We start from the raw sequence: 21,761 nt of genomic DNA on the forward strand, positions 1-21,761 counted from the left end.
TTAATTTTGAAACCAAAATAATTATTTGACAAATAGAATCATAAATGTATAGGTGATATGCAGAGGGGTTCCTCCAAATCAGATGGGGCCTACAATGTACAACAAAGGATGATTAAGACAAAGAGGAAGAGAACAGGACAGCCAGGAGACAGGAGAGAGCTCTGGAACTGAAGTAATGAGAACCTTCATGCCATGATTGGGCTAGTTGTTCTATAGGAAACTCTATAAGAAGTAACTCATTATTTGAGGTTCAGGTATTTATACATATAATCAGGAAGAAAACACCCTAAATTAATCTATGGATTTGGGTATGGTGACCTGAAATTAAAGACATGTTATTGAGAAGTAATGATAATCACCAGGCACTGTGCTAAGTGTTTTGCATAAGGATTATCACTTTTATTTCTCAGACAAGATTTTATAAAGGTAGGAGTAAACAGATCATATCATGATCCTGATGCCGTAAGTGCTCCTTCAGTAATATTGTAGATGAAAAGGAAATCTCAGTTGAGTAGACAGAAGTAACTAAAATATAAAGTTGAGGATGTGCTGATGTTTGTTTGGAAAATACAATAAGGTCTGGAAAAATATGAGCTTCTTGCTACCAGGAAAGCTGATGACTAAATTGTACTGGGGGACCTTGTTGTCATTGAGGGGGTGGATGTTGGTGGGGAGACAGTACAGAGGTGAAGAGAATTTAGTAAATTTGAGGCATATGTCTCTAAACATCTCCGAAAGGATGAGAACCATTCCCATTGGGAGCAGCTCTGATTAACTGACCCCAGCATGGGGCCCCAAGAGGTGAATAATGTTTGGTTCAGGAATCCCAGCAAACATAATCCAGAGACAGCTCTGAGTCAGCCTTCGGGTGGCTGAGACTGAAGGGTAAATATGGGCTCCAAACCTAAAGGCCCTTGCTTCCCGGTGCCCAGAGGAACTGCCTTTGGTCTGCGATTGGAAGCAAGGATGGGCTAGAAAGTGAAACTAGGGAGATCTGTTAGAATCCGATCTGCAATTTACAGAGCTTGCGTGTAGTTTGCTTCAGTAGTTCCTCAGAGAGTCTGTCCCCAGCTTATAATTATAAACATCCCTTACAGATGAATCCCAAATTATGAACATCCGTTACTTATGAATGGCTTCCCTACCTTCTGCTTTCCCCTCTGATGCTGCGAACTGTGAATCTCCTTTCCTTCCCATGCCTTGGGCCCCCGCCTTCCCCATCGACCATCCATCAGTGGCATAGATGATTGACCCACGCGCTCATCCCCTGATCCCATAAGCACCGTCTTGTTCTTCTGCCTCTCTCACTCCCTATAGGAACAACAGCATCATTGTTCTCCTGGTTTTTCCTTCCTCAAAATTTTCCTCCATGGGGACAGCATCTCCTCATTTGCAGCTCTTCCTCAACCTAGGCTCCAGTGGGGCATGGCTCCATACTTGGGGATGAAGTAGCAGGTTGTGGTGGAAAGAGAACTCACTTCACACTCTCTTGGATTTGCGTCCCAACTCCATCTCTCTGAGTTTGATTTACTTATCTATAAAATGTGAATAGTGGGCTTCCCTGGTGGTGCAGTGGTTGAGAATCTGCCTGTCAATGCAGGGGACACGGGTTCGAGCCCTGGTCTGGGAAGATCCCACATGCCGCGGAGCAACTGGGCCCGTGAGCCACAACTACTGAGCCTGCGCATCTGGAGCCTGTGCTCCACAACAAGAGAGGCCACGATGGTGAGAGGCCCGCGCACCGCGATGAAGAGCGGCCCCCGCTCGCCGCAACTAGAGAAAGCCCTCGCACAGAAACGAAGACCCAACACAGCCATAAATAAATAAATAAATAAATTTATATTTTAAAAAAAGAACAAATTACAATTCCCTATCAAATTACCCATGACATTTAAAAAAAATGTGAATAGTAATACCTATTTTGCCTACCTCAAAGGGTTTTTGAGAATAGCAAAATCAAACTGAGTTAATGGAGAAGAAAGTAGTTTGCCAACTCCAAACACAAATACCCATATCTTAGGCGGAGATAGAAAAACACAGAGCCCAAGACAAAAACACGCTGAGAAACCCAGGACCTAGGAGAGAGTAAACAAAATGGATTATGAAATTTTGCTTTGAGGCTTGGGGCAATTTTTTCGTTGTTTCTGAGTGAAAGCAATGTTCTTTTGTGAGCTGAAAACAATCCTGATCAAGGCTAGGTAGGAGCAGCGCTAGTGATGCATCCGTATCCATAAGCTTTGAAGTAAAATTAGACATTAAAAAAACAAACAAACAAAAAAACCCCCAGTGCCCTCAATCTCTAAAGCCCTGGAAAATGGCCCAAACTCACCTTCAGCTTCTCCACAGAAGTCTCATCTACCTCCTTATTTTTCTTAATTACATCTGACTTACTTTAAGCAGTCTTCAAGAAAAACAAACACTACTTACGCAAGTATATGACATTTCATTTGCTGGTATTAGAACATGATAGAGAACTGGTGCATATGTATTTTTAAAAGTATCTACATATGCCCTTTTAAAATGCACTTTTTGATGTCTAAAATGAAAGCTGACTCCACAGTCACTTTTGTTTTTCAAATTTTTTTTTAAAAAACTTTTGGACATACAGTATTTGGGCCATCCTATGGGTTAAATAGGGTTTTGTGGGCCAAGCCTTAGACCCTAACTAGAGAGGCAGCATGTTGATAATAGAGCATAAATTAAGAGTCAGAACGTGGTTTGAGTCCCAGCTCTGTGACTTACTTGCTCTGTGACTTTAGTTTTTGTGAAGCTCAGTTTTCTATTCTATAAAATGGAGATGATACCTACCTTTCTGGGTTGTAGTAATAACTACAGATTATGTATATTCACTTTCCTGTTCCTGCCATAACGAATGACTTCAAACTCAGTGCCTAGAACAACACAAATTTTTTATCTCACAATTTCTGTAGGTTAGAAATCTGAACTGGGTCTCAATGGGCTATAATCAAGGTGTCAGCAGGGCTGTATTCCCTTCTGATTCTCTCTTTAGCAGAGAATCTGTTCACTTGCCTTTTTCAGCTTCTAACGCCTTCCTGCATTCTTAGTTCCTTCCTCCATCTTCATGGCTAGCAATGTTGTGTCTCTTGGAGCATTCTTTCATAGTAAGTCTTCCTTTCTCTCCCTTCTACTCTTCTCTTCCACTTTTGAGGACTCTTGTGATTACACTGGACTCACCTGGATAATCCAGGATACTCTCCCCACAAATAAAGGTCGGTTTATTAGCAATCTTAATTTCATCTGCAACCTAATTCCCTTTTTCCATGTTACCTAATGTATTCACAGGTTCCAAGGGTGAAGATGTAGAAATTTGGGGGGCTCATTATCCTACCTAGCCCACATGCACATAATAAACTTAAAACATTTTTGAATAATTTTAAATTTGCAGAAAAAATGTGAAGGCAGTACAGAGAGGGTTCTCAGATCCCCTTACCCATTTTTCTCCTAATGTTAGCATCTTACATTACCATAGTACATTTGTCATAATTAGGAAACCAATACTGGTATATTACTATTAACTAAACTGCAGACCTTATTAGGATTTCCACTAATGTCCGTTTGTGGTTTCAGGATCCAATATAGAATACAATATTGCATTTAGAGAGCTATTACTTCTAATAACAATCTTGTGTACCATTATTTCTATGACAAAATATATATGTATTCCCAATAAACTGATTTAATTCATTTGAAAATTTCCCGTAGAGACAAAAAAGACCAAAATCCTTTGCACTTTAAATGTCTTTTCTCCCTCCCTGCCTTAAACATATTTCTTAAGTTCTTTCTATGATCTAGGTGTCCTTCTAGGCTCTGGGGATACAGAAGTGAATGAAACAGACAAAACCCCCTGCCCTCATGTAGCTTATATTCTAGTGGAGATGGTGGTGGTAGTGGGGAACAGACAATAAACAAGACAAATAAGTAGAATATATGGTTTGTATGATAGAAATAAATGGAATGAAGAAAAATAAAGCAGTTAATAAATTTTTTTAAAAAGCAGGGAAGAAGATAGACAATTCTGGGTTTGTGTGGAGCAATTTAAAATAGTGTATAGGGGCTTCCAATGGTGTGTTGGTGGTACAGTGGTTAAGAATCCGCCTGCCAATGCAGGGGACACAGGTTCGAGCCCTGGCTCACATGCCGCGGAGCAACTAAGCCTGTGCGCCACAACTACTGATCCTGCACTCTAGAGCCCACGTGCTGCAACTACTGAGCCCACGTGCCACACCTACTGAAGCCCGTGCCTAGAGCCCATGCTCTGCAACAAGAGAAGCCACCACAGTGAGAAGCCTGCACACCGCAATGAGGAGTAGCCCCTGCTCACTGCAACTAGAGAAAGCCCGCGTGCAGCAATGAAGACCCAACACAACCAAAAATAAATAAATAAATTAATTAATTAAAAAAAAAATAATGTATCATGTATGTAAAGCCTGAAAGAGAAGAGTGAGTGAGCCACGGTGGTACCTGGGAGAAGACCACTTCAGGCAGAGAAAACAGTTGGGACAAAGTTCCTAAGGCAGGAGCTGCCTGATATTTTGGATAAAGAACAAAGAAGCCAGGGCTGCTGGAACAGAGTGAATGAGATTATGTAGAGTCTTATAAGCCATTGCAAGGACATTGGCTTTGACTTTGAGGGAGATAGGAAGCTTTGGGGAAGTTTTGGGCAGAGGGACATGCTCTGATATTTCATTTTGACCAAATCGACTCTGTATGCTGTGTTGAAAATAAACTGTAATGAGGCAAGTGTTGCAGGAAAACCAGTTAGGAAGGTATTGCAATAATCCAGGCGAGAGATAATGGTGGTTCAGACCATGGTGGTAGTAAGGGACGTGGTGAGAAGAGGTTAGATTCTAGTTATATTTTGGAGGAGAGTCAAGAGAGTTTACTGATAATTGCATGTGAGTATCTGAGAAAGGGAGGAATCAAAGGTGATGCCAAGGTTTGGGGCCTGAACAAACTGGAAGGGTGAAGATGCCGTTTACCGATATAGCAAGACCACAGGAGGAGCAGGTTTCAGCAATAGACATGTGTGGAGAAGGTATGTCAAGAGTTTGATTTTGTGTATGTTGATCTTGAGATGTCAAATATATATCTGAGTGGAGCTCTGGAGTGTAGGAAATTGGATACAGGAGTCTGAAATTCAGGGAAGGGATCTAGGCTGAAGGTATAACTTTGGGAGTTGTCACTGTGTAGATGGCATTTAAAGCCATGAGGCTGGATGAGATCACTAAAGAAGTGAGTGTAGAGAGAGAATAACAGGCCCAAGGAATGATTGCCAGGGAATTCCAGTATTGAAAAATGAGGGAGGTGAGGATGATGCAGCAGTGGAGACTGAGAAGGGGAGGCCAGTGAGGTGGAAGAGGACCAGGAGAGTATGGGGTCCTGGAGGCCAACCACAGCAAGTATTTCCAGGAGGAAGAAGTGGTACAGAGAGTGAAATGCTTCTGGTAAATCAGATACAGTAGGGACTGAGAGGTGACCACTGGAGTCATCAAGGTGGAGGTCATTGGTAACCTTGACAAGGGTAGCTTTAATGAAGTGGTGGAGATGAAAGTCTGATCGCAGTGGGTTTAAGAGAGAATTGGAGGAGAGGAATTGAAAAAGTGGGTAGTAATTGGAGGGCAATATAAAATTAAAAGCATTTTTTAAGATGGGAGAAATAACTGCATGTTTGTATGCTGATGAGTTGATCCAGTAAAGATGGAAAAATTGATGATGTAGGAGAGGGAAGTGAATTGGTGGAAGCCTGTCTTTAAGTAGGTGAAATGGGTTGGGGTTGAGTGCACAAGTTGGGGAGTTGGTCTTAACTAGGAGCACAGAGAGTTCATCTATAATAATTGTGGGGGGGGCAGTGTGTGTACACAGATGGAGGTCAGCTGGTGGTGAGAGTATGGGAAACAACATCTCATCTGATTGCTTCTAATTTCTAGTGAAATAAAGAAGGTCATCAGCTGAGAAGAAGGATGAGGGAGGTGCCGGAGGTTGGGGAAGAAAGTAAGGTATTACTTGTATAGAAGAGTGGAAGAATGAATGAATGAGTAAATGTAATAAAATTACTAAGCAGCATTAAAGGTCCACTTGAGGATAGTGGTCATGAAATTACAGTGAGACCAGTAGGCATTTGGTATGTTTTCCCCAGGCATGTTTAGCTGCACAGATGCAGGTTTAGAGGAGGCAGAAAATCTGATTAAAATAGAGTGGAGGGGGCTTCCCTGGTGGCGCAGTGGTTAAGAATCCGCCTGCCAATGCAGGGGACACGGGTTCGAGCCCTGGTCCGGGAAGATCCCACATGCCGCAGAGCAACTAAGCACGTGCGCCACAACTACTGAGCCTGCGCTCTAGAGCCCGCGAGCCACAACTACTGAGCCCATGTGCCACCACTACTGAAGCCCACGTGCCTAGAGGCCGTGCTCCGCAACAAGAGAAGCCACCAAAACGAGAAGCCCGCACACCACAACAGAGAGTAGCCCCCGCTCACTGCAACTAGAGAAAGCCCGCACAGCAATGAAGACCCAACACAGCCAAAAAAAAAAAAAAAATAGAGTGGAGACTTTGCCAGATAGGTATGATGAAGCAAGACAAGGGCAAGGGAGTCATGGGTACAGATATATACAAGAGAGAAATTGCAGTGATTGGCTGTGGAATCTAAGCTGTGTACTGAAGGAAGTGAAGGCTACGAGGGATAAGAAATAGTGAAAAGGTGAGAGGATTAATGAATTATAGGTCCTAATTGGATTGAAGGATTGCCGGAGATGGGGTACTAGAGGGAAGGAGTGGAAAAAATAAGAAGTGGTGGTGGGGTAGTGGGATGCAGAAAAGTCAGATCATGGAGGCAGTGTAGTTACTGGTAATGACTAGCTCTAGGGTTTGGTCATGAGAGTGAGTGGCTGAAATGGTAGGGGAGGACAAGGTCACTGGAGAAGAGGAGGTCCAGAAACCAAGAGTTCAGGCTTCAGGTAGGATTATCTGTGTGCATTGTTGAAATCGCCAGGAATTAAGGCAGATGCAGCATTGGGGAGAGTGACAGTGTGCCAAGAGCTAAAATATTTGAGGAATCGGTGCTCTGTGGGTGACTGCAACAAGGTGGGCATTGTAAGTGGTTTGACCTGATGACACAAGATTCAAAATGAAGGTGTTTTGCTGGAGGGAAGAAGAATTATCTGGAAATGGCAATAGAAAACAAGACGGACACCTAAGCCACCTCCAGATTCAGTAATATGGGGGAGTTTGGTAGAAAAAGAAAACCATCACCTAAGAAGGCAACGGGAGAAAGGACATTCTCAGGGGAGAGCTGAATTTCAATTAGAGCTAGAAGGGGAAGGAAATTTTCAAAGAATAGACTAAGATTATAGGAAAAACAGTTTAGGGAAAGGAGTGGACTTTGATGTAGAAATATTTGGTCCATTGGGTGGTGGCAACAGAATATTGTTTGTGTGTCCTGGGCTATGTTTCATATCACACAGTTTTCTTAGAGACTTGAAAAAGGAGTTCTGTAGCGTAACTCATAGTCAATGTGTCTCCAGCAGTGGCCGTAAGAGAGGGGTCCCTAATCAGTTAACATAAATCCTGGGATCTGCTGGAAAGGTTTGCCACTCCATTAGAGAAGCAGAACTCATCAGGCTGCCGTAGCGTGGTGACTATACTTTAAATCCATCTAATAACTCTTGTCCGGATTTCTATACTCTTCAAACAACCTTTGGACTTTAATTTGGTTTTTCAAGTTGTCTTTTCTTCTGGCAGAGAATGCACTGGCTAGTTCTATTTTTCAGTATAAATTAATCAATTGGCTTCCTGTTTAATCAGTTAGTCCCCTGTAAATTTGGTTAGCATGAGTCAGTCCCCTGAAGCCTGATCACCGCAGTGTGAATGCCATAAAAATCAAGTTACTGAATTTGTTACACTGAGGACCAGACGCTGGCACTCATGGTGACCTCAGTAATGTGGCCCAGCCTGAAGCAACTACGTCTGCTTTCTTCACAGATTTACCTTAATTCTATTCTACTAAGGATGTGTCAAAAAGAGAATAAGGCTGAACCCTTTACAAATGTCTTGTTGTTTGGACAATAAAAACTATTGACATCAGATCATTTATTCTTATGCAAATATGATATGAGGTGCAAAGGAACAATGTGCTTTGGCAAATATTTTCGTGAAATTCACACACTTTCTCCTCATTTCCTTAACAACACTGGCTAGGGAAGTTGGCTCCCTTATTATTATTATTATCATCATTTTTATTATTTATCATTAAATTGGCTGGCCTTATTTCAGAAAAGTAAAACTAGAAAAGTAAAGCCCAGGTGACTAAGGGAATTAGTGCAATGAAGGATTAGAATTCTCAGTCCACAAATACCAGGACCCATGTTCTGAAGAGAAATGTTTCTGGTTTGAAGCACAACATGAGAACTAGTTAAGTTCCATCAGATGGAATGATCTGCATGAATGAATATTCTAATCCTTTTTGACTCTAAAATTCACAGTTCTGGGATTAGGACATACTGCCTGCCTTTCTTGTAAAGGGACAGACTTTATTCATTGTCTGGAGTACCAAAATTCAAAACGTTGATGGACCCAGCCACCCCAATTTCTCATAGTAATAAGGAAAGATAGTTATCTCAATGTCTCTCTTAACCTCCCTCTGTGTGTGTGTGTGTGTGTGTGTGTGTGTGTGTGTGTGTGCATGTATGTATGTAGCTTACATCACTGTTGGGTTAAAAATAAAATCATAGGAAAAACAGAGTCAAAGTAAAGCAATAATGCTGGGGCCAGTCCATAGGCTTTCAATATGCATGCAAATTGGCCCAAATGAGGCTGAGTAGAAAGGAAATAACAGAAAGGAAACACCTATGATCCCTTCCCAAACATCCATTAGTTGATGATGAAATTGAGGTGAAAGAAGAAGAGAGCTATAAACACTGCAGGATTTATCTGGCCAAAACAGGCATTGAAAATAATAGCTAGAACAGAGGTCAGCAGACTATGGCTTGCAGACCAAATCCAGCCTGCTACCTGATTTTGTATGGCCAGCTAGCTAAAATGGTTTTTACAGTTTTTAAATAATTGAAACAAATAAAAGGAAGAATAATATTTCATGACAATTGAAAATTATATGAAATTCAAATGTTACTGTTCTTAAGCAAAGTTTTATCGGAACACATCCATTCATTTATGTATTGTGTATGGCTGCTTTCACACTACAGTGGCAGAGTAATTGCAGCAGAGGCTATATGGCCTGCAAAACCATAAATATTTAATATCTGGCCCTTTACAAAAAAAGCTTATCAATTCCTCTGCCAGAATGATGAATGGTTATTTGTTTTTTATTAGATGATAACTATTTATCAGTTCACATCATCAAACCCCAAACCTGAAGTTATTTAGAGGAGGATGAAATGGATATTTAAGTATCTTTTCTGCTAATTGATTCTTCAATAAAAATCTTTACCAGTGAATTTAACATAAGTACTAACTCAGCAACTCCTATTTTCTCTATTCCCAAGGAGCTCACAGAGATAGAGCACCAGATAGTAATTTGGAAGTTGAGATCCAGAATTCAAAAGCTTTTGATTCTACTCAATCTATGAATATTAAATATCCATTTGTAGCAGAGCTGAGCAAGAGGAAGAATAAGAGCTTGTTACAATATTTAATCTACAATCAGAGAGTAGGAGAGTGTCTTCAGATATTAAAAACCTCACTGCTAAAATAAAAAATTCAGCAAAATGGATGAATAATAGAATGGGTGTGGCTAAAGAAGGAATTCGTTTTTGGAAACTCAGGTGGAAGAAATCTCCCCAAATATAAAGCAAAGAGATGGAAACTGTCAGAGAAAAGTTGAGGTATGTAAGATCAACCCAGCTTCATGAAGTTATCAGTGCTCAGGCTCCTTCTGTCTTTCTGTTGTCACCATTCTCAAGGTATGGCTTCTATCCACAGTTTATGTCACAGTCTAATGTAGCTGCTGGGGCTCCAGCCATCTTACCCATATTCCAAACAGCCAGATGAAGGAAGGGGGAGGAAGAGTAAAATGGACACTCCTCCCAGTTTTGCCAGTACTCTTTAAGGAGGCTTCCTAGGAGTCCCACACAGTATTTACTATAATTTCATTGGCCAGCACTTGATCTTATGGCCACGCTTGGCTGAAAAAAGACTGAAAAATATAGTATTTACTCCAAGAAGCAGTGTACTGTGCTGAAAATTGAGGTTTAGTTCCTGAGGAAAAAGGGAAAACTGGACTTTGGTTAGGCAATTAGCAGTCTCTTTGATAAGTCCTGTTCTTAGGCAAACTGACATTCAAGTATGAGGGCAAATACATACTCACAAGATTTATCATCCATAGACCATCTCTGAAATACTCAAGGGGGTACTAAAACTGAAAAGTAATACAATAAAGGGAAAGACATGACATACAAGAAACCAGTGGTGTGCTGATAAATGTTTAACAATTGACTCCCTGGGGGAAAAGCCCCAATTTGTACTGTTTGCTGATTTCTGTGGTATACATAGTCCCATGATGGCTGACATCAAGCTACCAACATGACGTCACTGAACACAAAATTGAAAGAATTGGTAGCAAATTGGCTCTTGTGAGTCAGTGCAAGCTGGCTCCATCACACCACTGCAGGAAACAATGACGAACAAAAACAAAAAGGTAAAAACTTAAGGTAAGTCTAAATAATTGCTAATGCCTAAGGCAATAGCAACTCATAAGAACCTGGAATTAAAATCTCAAATGGTAGTTCTATTTTTAGTTTTTTAGTTTCTTAAGGAACCTCCATACTGTTCTCAATAGTGGCTGTATCAATTTACATTCCCACCAACAGTGCAAGAGGGTTCCCTTTTCTCCACACCCTCTCCAGCATTTATTGTTTGTAGATTTTTTGATGATGGCCATTCTGACTGGTGTGAGAGGATACCTCATTGTAGTTCCCCCCATTTATTTTATTTATTTATTTTTTTAACATCTTTATTGGAGTATAACTGCTTCACAATGGTGTGTTAGTTTCTGCTTTATAACAAAGTGAATCAGCTATACATATACATATATCCCCATATCTCCTCCCTCTGCGTCTCCCTCCCACCCTCCCTCTCCCACCCCTCTAGGTGGTCACAAAGCACCGAGCTGATCTCCCTGTGCTATGTGGCTGCTTCCCACTAGCTATCTATTTTACATTTGGTAGTGTATATAGGTCCTTGCCACTCTCTCACTTCGTCCCAGCTTACCCATCGCCCTCCCTGTGTCCTCAAGTCCATTCTCTACATCTGCATCTTTATTTCTGTCCTGCCCCTAGGTTCTCCGGAACCATTTTTTTTTTTAGATTCCATATATATGTGTTAATGGGTAGAAGACCTAAGTAGACATTTCTGCAAAGAAGATATACAGATTGCCAACAAACACATGAAAGGATCCTCAACATCACTAATCATTAGAGAAATGCAAATCAAAACTACAGTAAGGTATCACCTGACACCAGTCAGAATGGCCATCATCAAAAAATCTACAAACAATAAATGCTGGAGAGGGTGTGGAGAAAAGGGAACCCTCTTGCACTGTTGGTGGGAATGTAAATTGATACAGCCACTATGGAGAACAGCATGGAGGTTCCTTAAAAAACTAAAAATAGAACTACCATATGACCCAGCAATCCCACTACTGGGCATACACCCAGAGAAAACCATAATTCAAAAAGAGTCATGTACCACAATGTTCATCGCAGCTCTATTTACAGTAGCCAGGACATGGAAGCAACCTAAGTGTCCATCAACAGATGAATGGATAAAGAAGATGTGGCACCTATATACAATGGAATATTACTCAGCCATAAAAAGAAACGAAATTGAGTTATTTGTAGTGAGGTGGATGGACCTAGAGTCTGTCATACAGAGTGAAGTAAGTCAGAAAGAGAAAAACAAATACCGTATGCTCATTGTAGTTTTGATTTGCATTTCTTTAATTATTAGTGATGTTGAGCATCCTTTCATGTGTTTGTTGGCAATCTGTATATCTTCTTTGGAGAAATGTCTATTTAGATCTTCTGCCCATTTTTGGATTGGGTTGTTTGTTTTTTTGATATTGAGCTGCATGAGCTGCTTGTATATTTTGGAGATTAATCCTTTGTCAGTTGCTTCGTTTGTAAATATTTTCTCCCATTCTGAGGGCTGTCTTTTCGTCTTGTTTATGGTGTCCTTTGCTGTGAAAATGCTTTTAAGTTTCATTAGGTCCCATTTGTTTATTTTTGTTTTTATTTCCATTTCTCTAGGAGGTGGGTCAAAAAGGATCTTGCTGTGATTTATGTCAAAGAGTGTTCTTCCTATGTTTTCCTCTAAGAGTTTGATAGTGTCTGGCCTTACATTTAGGTCTTTAATCCATTTTGAGTTTATTTTTGTCTATGGTGTTAGGAAGTGTTCTAATTTCATTCTTTGTAGCTGTCCAGTTTTCCCAGCACCACTTATTGAAGAGGCTTACATATAGCTGATTCACTTTGTTATACAGCAGAAACTAACACAGCATTGTAAAGCAGTTATACTCCAGTAAAGATGTTAAAAAAAATCTCAGATGATCACACCGTGAGAGAAAGTGAGGGGACAGTGAGGCCAGAGAGGTTAGTGGTAGCATGCTAAAGATCTTACCTTGTTTAGAGAAAGGATATAGAGGTTTATTAATTCTAAATGTTTATAGAATAGTATAAACTTGAGTGTTTAAAATTTTAAGGTAACTACTAGAAAAATAGAAATAAGAAGCTTATTTTCAAAACCACTAGAGGGGAAAAAATGGAATAAAGAAAAATCAATCAATGCAAGTATAGTGGACATTCATCATTCTTTTCGGATGTCTGCTACCTTTGAACATTCTTCCTATGTGGGAAATCATCTCACCTGAAGAGTCTGAGCCTTCTAATGCAGAAGCCACAAAGTTGCTTTCCCAGCATCCCTTGCAGCCAGGGCACAGTCATGTGACCTAGATTCAATTAGATGCACTCACATGACACTTTGAATTTGAAGGAGAAGGAGGCACCATGCAGACATTCTAGTAAGGGTTGTGGTAGATGCATCCATTCAGTTTGCCAGAGGTATCAATAGCATGGTAGATGCTGAATACTCAGTACTCAGCAGCAGCAGCAGAAAGGTCTCCACTGAAGGAGTTCTGTAGTGTGATTTGAATGTTGTTACTATGTTGACTCTAAACTTGTTTCTCTTACTTTCCCAGAGATTCTGTGATCTATCTGAAATACTTAAATAAATTCATTTGTTATTGTTTTAAACTAGCTAAAGTGAATTTCTTATTTTTTGCAACTAAAAGTTTTTTGATTGGTATACCAACAAAAAAGCAGAAGAGGAAAAGACAAAAAAAGAAATGAAAGGCATGATAAAGAACATGAGATGGGAGGGATAAATTTAAACATCAATAATTCCAATAAATGTGAATGAATTAAATTCCACTATTACGTTCAGACTGAGTTAAAAAAAACAGCTTATGGAGTTTGTAAGTGACAGATAGCTAAAATTAAATGATAAAGAAAGTTTGAAAATGAAGACTTGGGAAAAATAGAAGATAAACAACATTTGGAATTGAATGAAACTAAAGGAATTAGATGGGTGGCTTAAAGAGGACAGAAGAAAATTAGAGTGCTTTTAAAAGAAGAAAAGTTAGATACTTATTCTTTTAGGAATAAGTATCTAACTCAAGATGCTAGGAGAAAAATAGTAACACACACCCAAGGAACATAGATGGAAGGAATCAATAAAGATATAAGCATTACTAAAATGGAAAATAGGCAAAAGTAGATCTGACCCATAAAACCAAAGGCTAATTGTTGAAAAAGACCAAACAAACAAACAAAAAAACCCCCACCTTTCAGCAAGTCTAATTAAGAAAAAAAAGTAAGAGATTCAAGTAAGCAACCTTTGCAACAAGAAGGTGGACATAATAGAAATGGAAAAATCAAAACATTTTCAGAGACCTGAGTGTACATTTTTGGTGTAGTTTTGATTTTTGAAATCATGTTAATATTTTATGTATTCAAAAAGTAAGGATGAGAAAAACACTAAAATACAAGCAAATTAACCTAATTAGATACCAAATTGATAACATAACCAACACAAAAGAAAAATATATAATCCAAGTAACTTTTGACCATATACCCTCAGTCTAAAGATAAAAATAGCAAGCAAATTTTGAACTTTTCTTGGGTTTGTTGATGGTAGTGGTGTCGGTGTAGCAATTCTAAAACTATTTTGTGTGTGTATATAGGATTGAGCAAATGAGTGATTATATTAATGTTGTTGAGAGCTAGGCTTACCACTGTGGGAGAAGGAAGATACAACTTTGGAATGGGGGAAGAGGAGGAAGAACCCTGTGGCGTTGGTTGGAATTAGAGGTATCAGTATGAAGTATCCCTAACTCTGTTCACTGAAAGTACCTAGAAGTAGTAACACCCCAGTAGCAATGAGCACAGCCAGTGCCAAGCACTTGGTTTCTAAATACCATTCTCCAATAAAAGGAACCAGAGCCTTTTGGCAAAATGGCTGGTTATAAGGCTAGGGAAACTGGGAACATCTCATTGTGCAAAAAAGTAACACAGTGATCAAACATTGATGCGACATGTCAAAGGGATATAGGGGCTGGCTTTAAGGGTTTCTACAGCCAAATTGTGGACAATTTTACCATCAAAATGAATCATGAAAGTAATAGATTTAACACATTGAATAGAGTAGAATCCACAAGTCCAAACTGATACTGAAAACCAAAACCAACAAATAGAGTCAATACATTAAAAAAGGAAAGAGAAGGGGAAAATGGTTCTTCACAATAAACTGCTCACTAATAAATGTAGTGGGAATAGTAGAGTTTGAAATCAATGTTTTGCAATTAACCATAGTAATAATTGATTTAGGCAAGAAGCTAAAATCATTGGGTGCAAGTTTGTTGAAGAGAATCAAAGTTATTTCCCCACAGATTACTTATTAATTATAAAGGGGGAGAAAGGTATATCTATGGTGGAGAAGTCTGATAGACACCACCTTAACAAAGTAATGAAAGTGAACATCCACCAAAAAATGGGACAAACTGATAGCATGTGCCTCCTGCTGTGATGCACTGAGAAGGGCACAGCATCACTTCTGTGGTCTTCATGCCTAAAATGCATCACTTGAAAAAAATGATAAGGAAACATTAGACAAAACCCACATGACAGCCACTCTACAATACAACTGACTTGTACTCTTCAAAAATGGCAATGTGATGAAATATAAAGAAAGAACGAGGAACTGTTCCAGGAAGTTAGACAGACAGGACAACTAAATGCAATGCATGGGCCTACATTGGAGCCTGGATTAGAAAATTAATTGCTATATAGGCCTTAATGGGAGCAACTGTTGAAATTATATTTTGGAATGTATGTTAGGTAACAGTATTTTATCAGTGTTATAGGTCTTGAATTTGATCATTTTACTGTTGCTATGTAAGAAAAAAATCCTTATTTTTAGTAGACATATGCTGAAGTTTTTGGTGGTAAAGGGTTGTTAATTGCTGTGATTCACTCTCACCATGGTTTAGGCAAAACATAATACATGTAGATATTCATGAAGAAGTAAAGCAAAAGTGGAAAAATGTTACCAAATTTTATTTTTAAGAATTACTGTTTACCACTGTGTGCCAATAAATTTGACCATCTAGGGATGAATTTCTCGGAAAATATATTTCCAAAGTTTACTCCAGGAGGGCTTTAAAATCTGAATAGCTCTATTATCATAGGAGAAATTTAGAAAGTTCCTAATTCCCTTCTTATGTAAACTCTTCCAGAGTATAGAGAACAAGAGGAAACACAAATGCAGGTCTCATGTCAATGTAAGGGACCTACAGAAGTCTCTACTTTATGTGTTTGCACTAGCATGTCATTGTAATAAACAGACAGCCTAGTATAATAGACAGACCATCAGACTGAGAGTCAGTGGACCAGGTTATAGTGCTAACTCTGCCTCTCAGTGCAGTGGGAACTGAGCAGGTCATGTAACTTCCCTGAACTTGCATTTCACCCTGTAAAATGCTAGACCCTATAAAATGGGGCTAGTGATGTTTGCTTTTCCTACCTCACAGATCTGTGGTGAGAATCAAATAAGCTAACACTGTATGAAATGAAAAGCCCTGGACACATATAAGAAATGCTAGATGAGAATTCAGGGAAGTTCGTGTGCATCTTGGGATTTGACCTGTATTTGTAATTTCTTTTCAACAAATGTCTTCTGTTAAAAATAGTTACGTTTAGTCTAGGTTGTGAATTTGAAAAAGGCCAATGGTGGAATTTCCTAAACTTTTGTATGTTTGACATTCTCTCTGCCTTGAAACAGTTTATATAACTAAGGAATTGCCTCTTTCTTAAGGGTTGGTGACGTGTATGGGTGTGTAAATATATAATTACTCCTTAGCTTTAATGATATTTCCTAAAAGCTCTCCTGACCCTCCTGGACCAGGGAAGGCACCCCTGCCCCATAGTACTTTGTATTTATTTGTGTCTTTACCCACCTCCTCTCTGCTGGATGTAGGTTCTAAGAGGGCAGAAACTAGATCTGCCTTGCTCATCATTGTAACTTCACTGTCTACATAGTAGGCACTCAATAAATATTTGCTGAAAGGCGGCTCTTATTGAAGAAAGATAAACGAATAAAAATCCTTGCCCAGAGGAGAGTTGTTTCCTGTCAACAAATATTTTTGAGCCGGTACAATGTGCAGGGCCCTGTGCTGAACAATGTGGGGGCAATAGAGACGATCTTCCAATTTCTGACAACTACCCAGCTCCCAGGCCGAGTCATTTTCTCCTCTGGATGCTGGGAAGTGACCGTTTGCAGACTCACTCTGCCACCTTTTGGCTGTACCTAGGAATTGCACCTTCTCTGGCCTCTCCCCGCATCCAGAGGAAATACAATCCTAAATGTGCTCTATATCTCTAGGGCAGCAGCACCAATCATTCATCCATTCCACAAACACTCAGGCCGCAGGCCAGGTTCTGTGCCAGGCACTGGAGATATAGTGGTGGAAAAGCACATGTGGCTCTTGCCCTCAAGGAGTTTACAGTCTGATTTAGGGGGAGAGAGGATAATAAACGTGTAATTATACAAATAATTAACTACAAATGTGTTCATTGCTATGGAGGAGAAATGCAAGGTGCTGTAAGAGTATCCTGTGTCCTTCTACTCCATCTTCTTTCTGGAGAGAAAGCTGCCATTGTTACACTCTGACATGACAACCTAAGCTCACGAAATGGGAATACAATACATTTTGACACCTCAACCGGAAAAGCAGGAAGATCAATGCTTGGGCTTAGATGGAGGTGGAGAGCCATGATCAGAATGGCCAGGATGATTTGTGTGGCTTGGATTTTCACAATACCGAGGCTTACCTTTTGTCCAAACCCAGACTGCTATGCAAACTAATTCATTCGAAGTGACTTGTTCCCAAAAAATTAAATACTCTAGTTTTTAATAGTAATAATAATAATAATAACAGTAATAATAATAATAACAGTAATAAACTGACATTTATTGAGAGTTGACTTTGTGCCAGGCACTGCTAGGCATTTAAAATACCTAATAACACCTATGAGGTAGGTATTATTATTGTTCCTATAAGGACAGTAATGTTGAGGTGTACAGGGTCTGGAAGAGGATTGCCCACTTTGCTTTTTTGTTTGTTTGTTTGTTTTGTTTTGTTTTTCAGGTTTGAAGATGCTAGTACTTTCTTTTTATTTATTTATTTTTTGGAGGATTGCCCACTTTGAATCCACTTCGAACCCAATGGTGCCATCATCCAGCCCAGTAACTCTGGGCCATTTACCTAAGTTCTGATGCCTCGATTTTCTTATCTATAAAATGGAGATTATAAAAGTAACCAGCTTTATAGGGTTGATGTGTATAGTGAATGAGTTAATATATGTAAAGTACTTAGAACAATGCCTGGTAAAAGATGATATCTTTTATAGATGAGGGCATTTGGACTTAATAAGTTGTTCAGCCTCCCATAGCTGTTGAGTGGTGCAGATAATGAAAACAGGCAGTCTGATTTCTGAGCTTGTCCTGCGCACTCGTCCACTATGCTATTCTGAATACCCTGTTCCTGGGTACCTTGTGTTTCTCTGGCAGCGGAAGTCTCAATTGACTCTGCACAGTAATATTCTGGAATCATTTTGCTGAGCCTTGGTCTTAGCTGAACACTGGCAAAAGTAGCTTTTCAATAGGCACTTGCTATTTCATTCCCTGGGAGAAGATCACACAGGTACATTGTGGAAGTAATCTCTCCTTTTGATATTGATGGAAGCACTGAAGCAGGGAAGTTTTCAACAACACTGTTGCCTGCATGCGATGTCTTTGGGAACATGATGTAGTCATAGTGCAAAGAACAAGAGCTTTAAAGCCAACTGGAACTGGATTCAAATCCCAGCTCTATGATTTGACCCCAGACCAGGCCTTGCTTTTATCTGACCCTCAGTTTCCTCATATTGAAAATAAGGGTGATAACAACTAGCTCACAAGGTTGCTTTAAAAGAGCAAAAATTCCATCACCTTATCTATCTATCTATCTATCTATCTATCTATCTATCTATCTATCTATCTATCCATCCATCCATCTCTATCTCTCTCTCTCTCTCAAAGGGCTTAGCACACTACTTGAGTTGAAACTTAGCAGATGCCAACTGTCTCCCATCATGGGTCTAGTGGTTGTGGATACAAAAAGGTGAAAGGGTTGGGGAAAATCCAAATGGTATGCAAGCATAGAAAGCATATGGAAAGAACAGAGGGAAGGGGGAAGAAAGGAGACGGGAGATGCGAATAATTTCATTCTGGGCTCAGGCCCAAACTCCAGGGTGAGGAATGTCTTCTTAGCAAAGAGTCAACCCTGATCTGTGATTACTAGGGCCCACAGTCCCCACACGGACTGCACCATCTGGGATAAAGATGCTGATTTAGAGCTAGAGACCCAGCCACTGCTGCTGCCCCTCTGAGAAGCAGGTTAATGGCAGGGTTAAAGGGAAAGGCGGGTGGAACGTGTCTCCCCAGCCCACTGCTCTTCTTGCCTTCATGAATGACAACTCTAGAGGCTCTCTGTTCCTGGAGCTGAGAGCCACTTGCCTCGGAAACCAAGTCAAACTAAATTGGTATCTTTTCGGATATTTTCTTGATCCCTTAGTTATACGGGAAGATATCAGGGTGGGGCTGATTCTGGACGAAATCTGCACTGCTTCCTAAGTCATGGCTCTGCTGGTTGAGGGCTGATTTGTTCCCACGGCTGAGACCTCTGAGTGTATTTAGGAGAGGCTGAGTTCTCGGCAAACAGGGTTGGACAGAAACTCCCAACTTCACCTAGAGGGTCAGGGCTCAAAATGCCCAATTTGGAATGATGCAAATGGGAATTCGAACAAGATAGAAGCTTTGGAGAGCAGGTGCCACGTCAGATGCAGAGCTGGGAACCAAGACAGCCAGCTTTTAAGATATCTCACAAGTGGGAGTTCAGTGATACTTGTTTTCTGAGGTTGGCTTCAAATGAGCTGGAGGCTTCAGTTGTCTCAGTAATGGCAGAGGCTCTTATTCTGAAGCTTCTGGGGGGAGTGTGCCAGGTAAATACAAGCTACGCCTCCCAGCAGGGAGTCAGTGCCGTGGTAGGAACATTTGTGGTGGCTCCTCTATGCAAACTGCATGGTCACAGAGACCTGGCTTAATGGCTTGCAAGATAGGCACCTTCACCTCTGAGTGGAGGAGGTAGGAGGTGAGACATTATCTCAGAAGAGCTGGACGTGGGTAATCAAGCATTTGTTGAATACCTGCGATGTGTTGAACATTGTTAGGCCTTGTGAGGGACCCAGAAGAAGCATAGGACCTGTCTTCTCCGCCCCAGCACCAAGCCTACAAAACAAAGAAACTCACATGTGTGAAACTGTTTATGAACAGTGACCCAAAAGGCTGAGAAGCCTGCTGGCACTCAGAGAGTATGGTGGCTGGAGATGATGCATGCTGAGGGCTTGGTAGGGTTGGCTAATTTACAAGGCAGGAGACAAGAAAACCACGTGATTGCAGCACAAGATCTAGGTCTGGGAGCTAATATGGTGGGGTAGGTACTTTGGGATTGACCAGAAGGGGCCTTGTGGAATAGACTGGGAAGTCTGGGGAATAGCATAGATGGTGTAAAGGTTGTTTTAGGAAAAACAACCCTAGGCCCTTCAGGCCCTTTCCTTCCCTCTGCCCTCAGCCTGCACCTTTCTCCCGGTATTCAGGTAGGAAGTACTAGTGCAGAAGTGATCACCCTCCAATTCTCAACTGTGGGCCCTGTTCCATGTACTCAGGGACCAGATGCCTTCCATTTTGTGGCTCTGAAATCTTCAAGGGATTGGGAATTGTCTGTTGGTTCTTTTGCAGCCAGCAAGGAGGGGAAAGAAGAGAGAAAATCACTGTTGCAGGGCTCTATAGGCCAGTCCTGGAAGTGGGGTGGTTCACCTGTGCTCACGTTCCCCGGCCAGCACTCAGTCACGTGGCCACTTTCAAGCCGCAGAGGGCCGGGAGATGGAGTCCGGCCGTGTGCCCAGAAAGAAGAGAGCACAGGTAGTGCTGAGCGCTCCCAGTCTCCGCCACATGCCCCGTGACCACGGTGATCCATTCTTCCAACATGCCAAGGTCCTTGTCCCCGTGGGGCCTTCACAGTCGCTGTTCCTGTGCCTTTTATAAATAGCACCTTTTTACTGGCTGATGAAAAGTCACTGCCTCAGAAAGGCTTTCCGTGATTGCTCACAGGAAGACTCACACTCTGTCATATTTTACTCTTGTGTCTTCTTCATAGTATTGCAGAAGCAGGTGCATTGCTGCTTGACGTTATTTTGTTTATTGTATGTCTCCTCCTGCTTGAATGTAAGCTCCAGGAAATCAAGGACTTTGTGCTTCTTGTTCACTGCCATATCCTCGGTGTCCAGGACAGTGCCTGCCTGGCTCATGGTATTTGATGGAAAATTAATCAGTTAAAGGGATGCAAAAAAAGAAAGAAAAAGTTTCCTAGCAGCAGGATACAGTTGAGAGGGCACAGAAAAAGTGGAGGCAGGTGGACTAGTTAGCCCTCACATAGCATTGACTATGAACCAGATACTGTTCTAAGTACTTTACAGTCATCCCTCGGTATCCGCAGGGGATTGTTTCCAGGACTCCCCCTACCCTCCCCCACCACAGATACCAGAATCCATGGATGCTCAAGTCCCTGATATAGAATGATTCAGTGCAGCTGGCCCTCCATATCTGCAGGTTTTGCATCCATGGATACAGAGGGCCAGCTGTGTGTACATTATCTCATTTAATCCTCACAACAACTCTATGAAATTGACACTATTATTTTCCCCATTTTACAGGTAAGGAAACTAAGGCACAAAGAAGTTAAACAACTTGTCCAATGTTACATAGCTTGTAAATGGTACAGGTCAGATTTAAACTCAGGACTGACTCGGAACCCATGCTCTTAAGCCAGTAGAGTACACTCCTGTTTGCCTTGGGAGGTGATAGGAACCTGGCTTAGAGTAGCGGTGATGGGAATGCAGACTGGACTGGAGAAATGGGCAAGATTTGGGGATCTGGCATGTTTATTGGAGACTTGGTTTTCTATTTTGGTTAGGAAGAGACAGAAATCCTTTATTATATATACGCTTGCAGGTATGCAAGGCACTCTAGCATTCACCCACTCTCCACCCCCAAGATTAGCCCACTCCCTCTGTCTCTTC

The sequence above is a fragment of the Balaenoptera borealis genome, assembly GCF_965194805.1.
Source record: "Balaenoptera borealis genome assembly, chromosome: X".
NCBI classification, from domain to species: domain Eukaryota; kingdom Metazoa; phylum Chordata; class Mammalia; order Artiodactyla; family Balaenopteridae; genus Balaenoptera; species Balaenoptera borealis.